The sequence below is a fragment of the Dama dama genome, chromosome 29, assembly GCF_033118175.1.
Source record: "Dama dama isolate Ldn47 chromosome 29, ASM3311817v1, whole genome shotgun sequence".
NCBI lineage: Eukaryota > Metazoa > Chordata > Mammalia > Artiodactyla > Cervidae > Dama > Dama dama.
Genome location: NC_083709.1, coordinates 12,964,224 through 12,977,826, shown reverse-complemented (window position 1 = coordinate 12,977,826; position 13,603 = coordinate 12,964,224). Strand labels below are relative to the sequence as shown.

Genomic DNA, 13,603 nt, shown 5'->3' with positions numbered 1-13,603 from the left:
TTCTATGTTTGAACATTTTTACAGTAAAATGTTAGGAGAGAAGTTCCAAGACTGGTGTATTATCCTCCAGTATATATGGAAATTATTATTTTTTTCCAGAAATTCACTTAAGTCTCCTAAGTTAAAACTCTGAATAACATTTTGAAACTTCATCAGCATTCAAAAAACTAAGATTATGGCATCCAGTCCCATTACTTCATGGCAAATAGATGGGGAAATAGTGGAAACAGTGACAGATTTTATTTTCTTGGGCTCCAAAAATCTGTGGATGGTGACGGTAGCCATGGAATTAAAAGACGCTTGCTCCTTGGAGGGAAAGCTATGACAAACCTAGACAGCATATTAAAAAGCAGAGACATCACTTTTCTGACAAAGATCCGTATAGTCAAAGCTATGGTTTTTCCAGTATACATGCTTGGATTTGAGAGTTGGACCATAAAGAAGGCTGAGCCCCAAAGAATTGACACTTTCAAATTGTGGCATTGGAGAAGACTTTCGAGAGTCTCTTGGACTGCAAGATGATCAAACCAGTTAATCCTTAAGGAAATCCGTCCTTGATATTCATTGGAAGGACTGATGCTAAATCTGAAGCTCCAGTACTTTAGCCACCTGCTGCATAGAACTGACTCATTGGAAAAGACCCTGATTCTGGGAAAGATTGAAGGCAGGAGAAGGGGATGACAGAGGATGAGATGGTTGGATGGCATCAATGACTTGATGGACATGAGTTTGAGCATGCTCCAGGAGATAATGAAGGACAGTGGAGCCTGGCATGCTGCAGTCATTGGGGTTGCAAAGAAGTCAGATATGACTTAGCAACTGAACAACAAAACTACTTAAATTTTTGCCTGAAAATACTTCCTTGCTTTTGTAGCCACCAAAATCTTGGCTTTCTCTGCCCACCAAAGCTGAATAAAAAATATGGAGGTAGTTTGGAGGAAATAGAGAGGTGACTTTAATCCTCAGCTGGCAGAAGGAAGACATAGCCGGCCCATGCCTCAAAAACTGTGTCCCTCCCACCCATGGGAAATCCGGGGTATTATATAAGATGAGGGCTTCCAGTCAGGGATTGGCGACTTATAACGTCATAAGGATCTTGTATTGTTGCTCTTGCTTTGTTTCAAAAACAGCCACAGGCTGGGGTCAGGTAGCCTGGTAACTGGGTCTGGCTTCCAGTCATACAGTAGTTGTGTCTGTTGTCATTTGTGTATTGCACTGTAGCTTTCTTTCCATGAAACAGAAAGAGAAAAAATACAAGGGATGGTCTGTGAGGAGAGTGCTGTAAAGGTTAGCACCAGATATAGGATGTAATTAGCATAGAGGCAAAGGATAATAGGTACAAAATGTAGCTCACATCCAGTAGCTGCTAAGTCACTTCAGTCGTGCTTGACTCTGTGCGACCCCATAGACGGCAGCCCATCAGGCTCCCCCGTCGCTGGGATTCTCCAGGCAAGAACACTGGAGTGGGTTGCCATTTCCTTCTCCAATGCGTGAAAGTGAAAAGTGAAAGTGAAGCCGCTCAGTCATGTCCAAATCTTAGCGAACCCATGGACCGCACCCCACCAGGCTCCTCCATCCATGGGGTTTTCCAGGCAAGAGTACTGGAGTGGGGTGCCATTGCCTTCTCCTCATTTCCAGTTAGGGTGCAGTAAAATAAACTTATTTACAGATATACAGAGTTAGAAAAGCAAATGTAGTTATAGACTACAGATTAGTAACAGTTAAAGTAAAACATAGAAGTGATCAGACCTGTCACTGTTCTCTTTATCTTCTTTATTCTCAGGGAAGAAAAATATCTCATTCTTTTTTTTCCCTTTTCACTGCAGCACTTTCGCTGGTTTTATTTATTTTGTTTGGATTACTGTTTGAGCTGTGATTGTCTCAATAAAAGCTTCTGATTCATTGTCATGTTCTCTGAAAATTCAGTTGGAAATTTATCATCAGATTTACAATTACATGAGTCATCTTTGTTCTCCTGTGGCAAGTGGGACTCCAGCGATTCTTTTATCTCAGGGACTGGCGCCTCTGAAAACAGAAAGCGATGTGACCAGTCATCTGTTCAGAGTCAGATGATTCTAGATAGAGGCAGAGAGTGATGGCTGGTAACACAAAGCCCTGGAACCCACTGTCTGCACAGACGGGGATGTTGACTTCAAAAATACTCACAGCCTAAATGTTAAGAGTTATATTTTATTTGGTGGGAATTTTTAGGACTTCAAGCCCAGGAGACAGCATCTCAAGTGACCCTGAGAGAGTTGCTCCAGGGAGGCAGGGGAAGGAGCCAGATTATATAGAAGTTTGCAACAGACGGCAGGTCATCTGAACGTCACAGGTATTTTTGTGAACTAAAGAAAACCAGATATCTCAAATTAAGGGATTTGGTGTGTTTCTGTGTATAGGGAGATGCAAGTCTGGGCCCACTGGAATCAGTCCTTTCACATGCGTCTCACCCCCTGGGCCCAGTGCCCGGTGGATCTCACAGCCTGAGCTCCCTGGGCTTGCTGGAGGGAGTGGCTCCAGCCTAAGGGCGGTCAGGTCGCAGGAGCTCTTCCCTCTGAGTCCCTCAGGGCTCACCAGCTCACAGCGGAGGGTCAGCGTTGCTGACAGTTGTGGCATTCTTGCTTCCTGATACGGCAGAAAATACTTATTTCTCAGGAAATAGACCTCAGCATCTTCCTTCCTGGTCAAACGGCAGAAGAAAACCCTTATTTCTACCTACTTGCTTACCCAGTAAGAATATGTGTGTGCTAAGCTGCTTCAGTAGCGTCTGACTCTTTGAGACCCCATGGACTGCAGCCTACCAGGCTCCTCTGTCCATGGGATTCTCCAGGCAAGACTACTGGAGTGGGTTGCCATTTCCTTCTCCAGGGGAATCTTCCCAACCCAGGGATCAAACCCATGTCTCCTGCACTGGCAGGCAGGTTCTTTACCTCTAGTGCTGCCTGCCTAGGCTTTATCACAATGTTCACAACTCACATGGTTAATTATGACAGGACAGAACTAGATGCAGTTCTTCAGTTTCCTGTGCTATATGGATCACATCAAGTATTTTGAGGTCTCTATTTAGTTAGTTCCTCTGTTCATTTGCTTAATTTCACACTCATTAAAAATAATAAAAATTTTTTTTGATACAAAGGGGAAATGTTTATTTTACTATAAAAATTATTAGTATAACTGAAAGTTTTAAAAGAAAAAGGCTAACAAATAAAAAGGTCAGCCAACAAAGAAAGTGCTAATGCATCTCCTGTAATAATACACATTTTAAAACTAGATGACAGACACATATAAGACAAAATAAGGCAGATTTTTTGGCCACTTAGGAAGTGGAAATTTTCCCTTTTTTAATCTGTGTCAAGGCATTCCTTCACAAAATGTGTAATACTTGCTGCAATTGCTGCCATTTGGATTCTGATTAATCTTAGTATCATTGCACATTCTGGGATCAATCTTGCTTATAGTCAAGGATTGTGAAACAAAACCTAACTTGGTAGTTTATGGTTAAGGAAGGGACCTGAGATCTTCTGAATTGAATCTGCACAGGCTGCTATTGTTGGGGGGAAAAAAAAGTGCACAATGTGGGAGTTTCGAGTTCAGCTTAATTTGGGGAAAAATGAGGACTGAAGCCCAGAAGACAGCATTTCAGATGGCTCTGAGAAACTGCTGCTAGAAGGTAAGGGGAGGAGCCAGGTTATATAGAAGTTTTGCAACAAATGGCAGGTCATCTGAATGTCAACTAGTAGTGTTAATTAAAGAAACCAGATATGTCAGGTTAAGGAGTTTAGCACTTTTCTTTGTACAGGAAGATGCAAGAGTCTGGGTTTACTGAAATCATTCCTTTGATCTGCACCTCAGCTATCTTGGGCCAGTATCCTGAGTTTTCACATCCTGAGTTTCCTCAGGGCTCAATGTGGGGAGTGGCTACAGGCTGATGACTGCTAGATGGCAGTTACTCTTTCCTGCCTGATTTCCCCAGGGCTCACAAGCTCGCCATCCGTGATTGGCTGCAATCGCTGATGACTGTGGGATCCTTGTTTACTGCTCTGGCAGGCCATATTCCATTTCTCACTGTCCATACCCTAATCTCTATGAAAGTTAGATGCCAACTCAAGCTCTCTCTCTATTGCTTTATCATAAATCCTGTGAATTTTCAGTATCCCTGAAGATACGGGCTTTAAAGATGGAAATGGTGGCATATGATTTTCAAAGGTGATGAACTATTGCTAAATCTAAAGATGATCACAAACATTTGTTGAACTCTAGTGCATAGAACTCATTTAAGTGCTTCGCATGCCTTAACTCAAGTGTACTATCATTATTACTCTTTTGCAGATAAGAGATTTGGGGCTCATGACATTAAAAACATTCCCCAAAGTTTAAAATGCCACTAAGAATTATAATTGGGATTTAAACTCAACCAGGGTGGTTCCAAATTTATGTGTGTAATCATACTGAAGCATAAATTAGAGATTCAGGGGTCTGGTTTGAGGGATTAATGAGTTAACCAACTCTTTATTCCTTGTGTTTAAATCTCCAGATATAAGTTCTAGTAAAAAGCCCACTATCTCAGTGCCATTCAAATTGTCCCACCTCCTTTCAAATTGCACAACCCAGTATGATGAGCAATATAATCTTTACCCAAACAAATTATTGATAGTAATAATAATATTTGTTGCTCATTGTGGGCCTTATATACACATTTTACATTTGCATTCATGATTTCTTGATTCTAATAGCAAAGTTAAGATCTGCTGCTGCTGCTGCTAAGTCTCTTCAGTCGTGTCCGACTCTGTGCGACCCCAGAGACGACAGCCTACCAGGCTCACCCGTCCCTGGGATTCTCCAGGCAAGAACACAGGAGTGGGTTGCCATTTCCTTCTCCAATGCATGAAAGTGAAAAGTGAAAGTGAAGTCACTCAGTCGTGTCTGACTCGTAGAGACCCCATAGACTGCAGCCCACCAGGCATCTCTGTCCATGGGATTTTTCCATGCAAGAGTACCGGAGTGGGTTGCCATTGCCTTCTCCAGTATTAAGAGATACTTACTATTATTACATATTTATAGATGAGGTAACTGAAGCTTATGAAAGTTTACTTACATGATGTAAAGAAATTACAAGTGTGCCTATAATATCCACAGAGCTGTCTGTCAATTGCAGGTGCCCAGTGAGCAGGAAAAGGAAGTGAGGTCATGTAGACTATAACTGGTTTAGTCAGTACAATGTATTCAAGTCCTCTCTGCACATGATGTCATAATTGCATATGGGGATCCTTTTCATTACCTTCTACTTGAACCTGGATCATTTGGCCTGTTCTGTATGCTCTGCTTCTTCTCTGGATCTCAGATGACTCTCTTCTGACCCATTATAGTCCCAGGGAGGGTTCACTCACATTTTCTCCTGATGAAACAGAAAATGAGGATTTGTTCTTTCCAGATAAGAGATTAAATATACAAGTGAAGAAATGAAAATAGAGAAAAGTGTGAGTTGGGTTTGCTATGGGTTTCCCAACCTTACTTCCCACTCAAATTATGATTTTTTCACCATGTTTTAATACTGTAGAGGATGTAAAAACAACAACAGCAATGAAGCCTTTCTTGTATCCTCTCAGGTTCAGTAACTGAAGTCTGCAAATCAAATTGATAAAAGACAGGTGAGCAGGAGAAAGGTTCATTTTGCGTGCATACAGGGAGACTCACAGAAAAGAAGTGGAAACCACAAAGAAGTGGTTAGATCTAAAGACTTATAAGTCATTTTAACTGTGGGCAATAAATTGTGAGGTAATTAGACAAAGGAAGGGAAAGTTGTGTTTCTACGGCAATAAATTAGGATAGGTAAAATATATGGGGGAAAACTAATGGAAGATCAGGGTTATTTAGTAAGGTGTGTTCTGAGACTCAATTTGATGCTTCCATCATTTAAAAGCATTGAAAGTGTTTTCTGTGACTGAGTCATACTCCTCTTCCTGGTTTTGGAAGAAGTCACACCTTTGCAAAGGGAAAGTTGTGTCCTGCTTTTCGACTGAAAGGGGAAGGGCAGAAAGTTAATTGCTTTCAGCTCAAAACAAACCAGGGTCAAGGAGGGAGGGATAAACTGGAAGACTGGAATTGACAAACACTACTATATATAAAACAGATTAACAAGGACCTACTGTGATAGCACAGGTAAGTCTACTTAATACTCTGTAATGACCTATATGGGAAAATAATCTAAAAAACAGTGGACATATGTATATGTATAACTAAGTCACTTTTTTGCACGCCTGAAGCTAACACAACATGATAAATCAACCATACCTCAGTAAATATTTTAAAAAATTGTTTTGTCAAAGTGAAATATTTTGGTACAGCAAATTCTGATTTCCTTCAACATCTAATTAACATTATGAAGTTTTTGACCTAAAACATGACTTCCCACTTTCAGGCATATAAAATTAAAATTATCATAAAATTAGCATTAACAACTGAAGAATTTTTAAGATAAAGATATTTAATTTAAATTGATTTCCAATTTAAATGTTAAAATCATTCATTTGAAAGACTTTAGCATACCTTTGAATTATAGATGGTCTTCTTAGAGTGCATTTTCTTTTTACAATTGATACATTCCCCATTTAGTAGATTATGTAGTCACATAATGAGTTTGAAAACTCATTAACAAATTAGAGATAAAACCAGTGTATCTCTTTGAATTACAGTTTTTATACCAAGCTTAGTTATATATCTACCAGGAAATAAAAGTTGGTTTAAGAGAGAGTATTTTTTAGTGTATCACATGATATAAAGTGTCTAGTGCCCCCAAAATATTGGAAAACAGTAAGTCTAGATGTATTTAAGGATTATTGCAAAAAGATTGCAAACTTTCAAAGTTAGAAATGCAGATTTTACAGCCTTATCATGTTTGTTACGGTGAAATTTCTCAACGAACATTTGCTAAAAAGAGTTTCTCTTGGATTATTGTTCTTTGTCTATTGTATTCTAATTAAAGATCTTTATAGGTTAAGATGAATATTTGCAACTAAAACCAAAGTAGAATAAAACTATTCAATGCCCCTGGGAATTCTCATAACATCTGTTCCATAGCACTCATTCCACTTCTTTGGTTGTCCCACATCCTCACAAAAAAGTATGCTGCGACATCAACATTCACAGTCATCTTTTGTAATAACCATAAGAATATTCTCAGTACTGTTCTCAGATTCATGTGTTTTCTTTAAATTATAATTATGCTTTAATTTTCAGTTAAAATGATAAAATTCTTACCTTTTGAGGTAGTTGTTTTATTTCATTGTACACTTCATATAGAATATATGCATCTATCTTACAAATATATGTGTTGATACATACATGCATTATATACCTAGTATATATCTATCCATTTGAATGTTGGAATCACCAGTTAGGCAGCTTTGCATTTATTTTTTTCACACAGTCAGATGCAATATGTCTTTTGTAGGCTTGAAACTGGTAATTATATGTATATGTTAGGAAAAAACTTTTAAAAAATGACAAAAATGCCATCTATGGATGCCATCTATACACACACAAACTAACACACATATAGTATATAGTACATAGTAATAAGAATTATCAGGCATAAGTGTGTTTATATCTCCTAGTCATTCTCCATTTTGAAATCTAAAATGACTCACAGTCATCTCTGAAAACCATTTATTCATGAAATTCACTATTCCTTCTGCATCATCTTCCTTTTACCTTAGTTGCCCTAAGTGCTCAGTGTATTTCAGCCTTGAGTTTCAAGCAAACAAACTCTGCATCATTTACTACAATCTATGGCAGCCCACTCCAGTGTTCTTGCCTGGAGAATCCCAGGGACGGCAGAGCCTGGTGGGCTGCCATCTATGGGGTCGCACAGAGTTGGACACGACTGAAGTGACTTAGCAGCAGCAGCAGCAGCATACATGATCTAAAAAGCCTCTTGATGAAAGTGAAAGAGGAGAGTGAAAAAGTTGGCTTAAAGCTCAACATTCAGAAAACTAAGATCATGGCATCTGGTCCCATCACCTCATGGGAAATAGATGGGGAAACAGTGGAAACAGTGGCTGACTTTATTTTTGGGGGCTCCAAAATCACTGCAGATGGTGACTGCAGCCATGAAATTAAAAGACACTTACTCCTTGGAAGGAAAGTTGTGACCAACCTAGATAGCATATTAAAAAGCAGAGACATTACTTTGCCAACAAATGTCCTTCTAGTCAAGGCTATGGTTTTTCCAGTGATCATGTATGGATGAGAGAGTTGGACTGTGAAGAAAGCTGAGTGCTGAAGAATTGATGCTTTTGAACTGTGGTGTTGGAGAAGACTCTTGAGAGTCCCTTGGACTGCAAGGAGATCCAACCAGTCCATCCTGAAGGAGATCAGTCCTGGGTGTTCATTGGAAGGACTGATGCTGAAGCTGAAACTCCAATACTTTGGCCACCTCATGTGAAGAGTTGACTCACTGGAAAAGACCCTGATGCTGGGAGGGACTGGGGGCAGGAGGAGAAGGGGACGACAGAGGATGAGATGGCTGGATGGCATCACTGACTCAATGGACATGTGTTTGAGTAAACACAGGGAGTTTGTGATGGACAGGGTGGCCTGGCATGCTGCAATTCATGAGGTCGCAAAGAGTTGGACATGGCTGAGCGACTGAACTGAACTGAACTGAATACATGATCAGTATTATCTTCCTAAGTGAACACCTTCATTTCAAATAATCTCCCTGTCCCTCTTTGAAAAGTCTATGTGTTGAGAAATGCAGTATTTGCTTTTATATTGATAAACAAGGATGTCACAGTCATCATGGATGCCAGCTCTCCGTATGTGAATCCCTGAGTCCTAAGGGCACTTAGCAAGGAGAAGACGTGAGATCAGCTGCCATGAGGCTGCAGCCAGTCCCCATGGTGAGCCCAAAGGGAGCTCAGGATACGAAAAACAGGATACTGGCCCCAGATAGCTGAGATGTAAGCTTAGACCCTTGCATCTTCCCATACTTAGAAAAGTGCTAAATTCTTTAACTTGGGATATCTGGTTTTCTTTAATTCACTATATATATATATATATTTTAATATTCAGGTTACCTGCCTTTTGTTGCAAACATCTATATTACCTGGCTCCTTATGTGAGATGGAGCAACTAGAGATGAGAGATGCTGTCTCCCAGGCTTAAGTCCTAGAAATTTCTGCTGAATAAAACAACTCTCAACTGTTAGGTTGTGACTATTTTTTAAGTCTAAAGTGTCATCTCCCATGTGTTAAATATTTCATATAAGTTCCAACAAAAAATATTTCTTTGATGGATATAGAACTATTTCTGGCCAGCTGTTCTTTTTGTTTCCTAAATTGCATCACACTTAAATCTACATGTTAATCCTGTGGTTTGTATTTATATTCACGAGTCTGCCTTTTGTGTTTGCTAGTAGGCTTCCTTCTAGATGACAAGGTCTGAGTAGAGAGATGAGTCAGCTCAGTCTGCAGAAATTCCTAGAAGAATGTTTGCTTATCCAACTACTTGATGAGTTTCCTTACTCACCTAAAGGTTCCTGTGAGAGCACATGAAGATACTTTCACATCTCAGGTAACTATTATACAGTATATTCTAGAAATAAATTAATGAGCTTAAATTTAAAATAAACTCTTTGTAACATGCTGGAATTTACAAAGGTATCTTGCTACAAATCCTAATAAAAGGAACTTATGATTTAGTTGTAAAGCCACAACTAACTTACACATATATATACATATATATATGACAGTTCCCTGTATGTTCTTATATATATATATGTATATACACACACATATATATAACATATATACATATATATACATACATATATATGTATACATACATATATATATATATATGACAGCTCCCAGATAGAGTTTGTTCTATCTGTCCAAAGTGAGACAAGTACAATATTATGGGAATAAATGAAGAAAAGACAGAAGAGTGGGGTCTTTTGCTAGGTCATGTCAGTTTCCATTTAAATCCCTGTATAAATATTGTCTCAAAATGTAAATTATATGTAAATTAAAACTTCTATCTTCTGCAGGAAATATGAACTAGTCATATTGTTTTCAAATCCTTTTTCCTGACAAAGTAAATATTTTTTACTCTTAAGATTGGACTGACAATTTCTGAGAGATAAAACTATTACCATGAATTATATGGCAGCCTTGAAACATGCTAAATTAGCCTGTGCTAACTTATGTTTAGAAAAGGAAGAACCTGCGTACTTCAGAATTTCCTCAGGATATAGCCTATTAGATTTAAATGAAATGAAAACTGGCATGAATTAGGAATATTCAAAAATGCAGGTCAGTGTAGTGATGAAATACCGTAATTCAGCATTACCTTAATGCCTCAGTGACAACAGCAAATACCAGTTGGCTGTGAAATTATTAACCTTTTGTATAATAAATGTTGATGCTTGAACTGTATCTGAGATTGATATGTAGTCTGGTCCAAAGCACATGATTCTTTATATGCCAACACATAAATATGCCTGATATAATAAGGACATCTATAAAGGAATAATCAAAAACATGTTAGCAATCTAAAAACTAAATTATATCAGATTTTTTACTTTTCTAAAGTAAATATTTAAATAATAAACTCTTAACACCTTTCATTTCAATCAAACTTGCCTACAATTTGTAGGTTTAGAGATACCAAATCAATGAAAACTTGAAGTTACACTCAAATCCAATTCCCATCCTTCATTTTGTAAATACAAATGGCCCCAGAGAGACTGAGGTGTAAAAGTGGGGTACCCTTGAACTTGCACACCCACCCTTCTTCTTTCTCTTCTCTATTCCGAACCCTCTGAGCTGAGGGATTTGAATATTTGAAAAACCAAATCTGCCATATCAGAGTTCCATCTCCTCTGACCCTCATATGGTTGTATTTGTGCCCAGTAGGGCATTTCCAGATAGTCATTTTTTCTTCCTATTTTCTGGCCACTCTCTCATCTTCATCTTATTTAAGGTCAGTAAAAGCCAGAGAGATCAGCAGTGAAAGAAGAAACCTTTTTGATGTGCTCTTAAATGTCTAACCGGAATGGTTAGGCTAGATGGGGTTGTTCTAGACCTGCCCTGAGAAGTTCTTTTCTGTCCACTCTTGTGTGTAACTCAGCTACCCTTCAGTAACTACTGAGACATTACCCCTTGTCTTGGTAACTTCACAGACATCTGAAAATTTCACATGCAGACCACCTCCAATTAGGAAGCTCAATTTCTTCCTAATAGAGGCTTCCTGTTAGAGGCTTAGTCACTCAGTACTGTCCAACTCTTTGCTACCCCATGGACTGTAGCCTGCCGGCTTTGTCCATAGGGATTATCCAAGCAAGAATACTGGAGTGGGTTTTCATGCCCTCCTCAGAGGCTCTCTTAGGGTAGTCCTAATTTTGAAATCTTACTCTCTAGGGCTTTCTTCTTCTTCCCTGTAACAACAGTTTCACAAGGGGAAGGCAATGGCAACCCACTCCAGTACTCTTGCCTGGAAAATTCCATGGATGGAGCAGCATGGGGTTGCAAAGAGTCGGACACGACTGAGCAACTTCACTTTCTTTCTTTCTATAGTTCTTTTTGGAGAAGGAAATGGCAACCCACTCCAGTGTTCTTGCCTGGAGAATCCCAGGGACAGAGGAGCCTGGTGGGCTGCAGTCCATGGGGTTGCAAAGAGTCAGACACGACTGAGCAACTAACACACACACATGACTGCAATGATCTGTAAAATGTCTTTCAGATTTAGCTGCTTTCTTTTTGCTAAGTTGGCACTTTCTCCTCTTTCATAATAGACTACTGAGGTCCTGTTTTTCAATTAGAATTCTTTGATTAATTCTTTGTGATTTAGAGCATCTTTATCTCTTCAAAGAATCAGATTCAGTTAACCTAGAGTAACCTCAATTTGGTACATAACATAAGAAATGTTTTCTTTACCTCTACCTTTTAATACAGGCTTGTTTAGACAATCTTTTTCTGGTGACCTTAGCAGAACTTTAAAGGAAGATTTAGGTAAAATATTGCAAGAGCAGAAAGCTAATTGGAATCTCAATTTAAAAATTAATTGCCATATCCTCCAACAATAAAGAGGTCAAACAAATCTCCACTGTATTTTGCCAGCAAGACATTTGCATTAGAAAAGATCAATAGAAGATAATATAACAGATTAATTTAGAAAGGCTAAATTAAATTTGTTAACCCTTGTATTACCATTAGGGTGGGCGCGACTGAAGGAAATAAAACTGGTTTTGTCATAATTGGTCTTATTCCTGCTTTGAACTGAATGGTCTCTGAGAGTCTACTATTATAATTATGGATAAGCATGCAATAAGATAGGAAAACAGTTTTTCTGAACCTTTATGGAACGAGAGGCATGGGGCTTAGAGACTGTCCATTGAAGGGGTGTGCATGTGCGTGTGTGTGTGTTATTTTCAATATTTTGTAGACATATGTATTTTCAATCAGGGTCCAGTGAAACATCTGTCACATTGAAAGGTTGTTGCTGAACCACGAAAGATGCCGGGATTCTTGGCCTCTGGAGGAGAAGAATTCAATCCAGGGCCAGAGATGAGGCTTGATCGCTCAGAGCTTTTGTATAATAAAGTTTTATTAAAGTGCAAAGGAGATAGAGAAAGCTTCTGACATAGGCATCAGAAGGGGACAGAAAGAATACCCACCTGCTCGTCTTTAGCTGGATGTTATATAGTTACTAGCAGTCTGTTAATGAAAGAAAGGAACATCTTAAAACTCAGAGAATGGCACCAGGCCCTTCACCCACAAGATGTATTTTGGGATAATCTTGGCTCCAGGCGAGTCATCCCTGGCCATAAAATAGTTGACTTGAATCTTGTAGAAAGGCAGATTACCATACAAATAGTTTTGTTTACATAGAGTAGGAGAACAATGTCTGAGTATAACATACTGGTTTGTCAAGTCAGTCATGAGCCTTTAGGCAGAACCAACTTGAAGACAGAGTTTGGGGTAAATGCATAGTACATTAACATAGCTTAAGACAAACGTTTCCATAAGAAAAATGCATTGATTAACTCAAGATTTGAGAAAAGTCAAGTTCAGGTGGAATTGGGTGTCATTATGGCTACACAGTATTTTAAGAGAAACCTCTTTTTAAATTTGTGTAGAGAAGGGAAAAAATACATCACTAGTTTGCTTCCTCCTGTCACTTAAGAGAGAGATAAAAATTGTCTGACCGAGGCTTTGGCTAAGTCGTTTTAGTCGTGTCTGACTCTGTGCAACCCCATAGACGGCAGCCCACCAGACTCCGCCTTCCCTTGGATTCTCCAGGCAAGAACACTGGAGTGAGTTGCCATTTCCTTCTCCAATGCATGAAAGTGAAAAGTGAAAGTGAAGTCGCTCAGTCCTGTCGGACTCAGAGACCCCATGGACTGCAGCCTACCAGGCTCCTCCGTCCATGGGATTTTCCAGGCAAGAGTACTGGAGTGGGGTGCCATTGCCTTCTCCAAAAAAAAAAAAAAAAAGTCTGTCATTTGCAGCCTATTTCCTCCGTTTTGAGACCCCTGGCCTTCCTGCCTGTTAGCCTCTTAACATGCATTCCTTTCCTCTATTCATCCATTTTTGGGCTCCAG

The 13,603-nt window shown here is 39.2% G+C and overlaps 1 long non-coding RNA gene across 2 annotated transcripts in view; it reads right to left on the bottom strand.

Moving 5' to 3' along the window:
- Positions 1 to 13,603, bottom strand: part of LOC133048699 (uncharacterized) — an 84,254-nt gene that overhangs the window by 7,224 nt on the left and 63,427 nt on the right. For both annotated transcript variants that reach the window (XR_009691101.1, XR_009691102.1), the window contains one exon: positions 5,279 to 5,395. This is a non-coding gene — a long non-coding RNA (uncharacterized LOC133048699). The remainder of the gene's footprint in view (positions 1 to 5,278; positions 5,396 to 13,603) is intronic.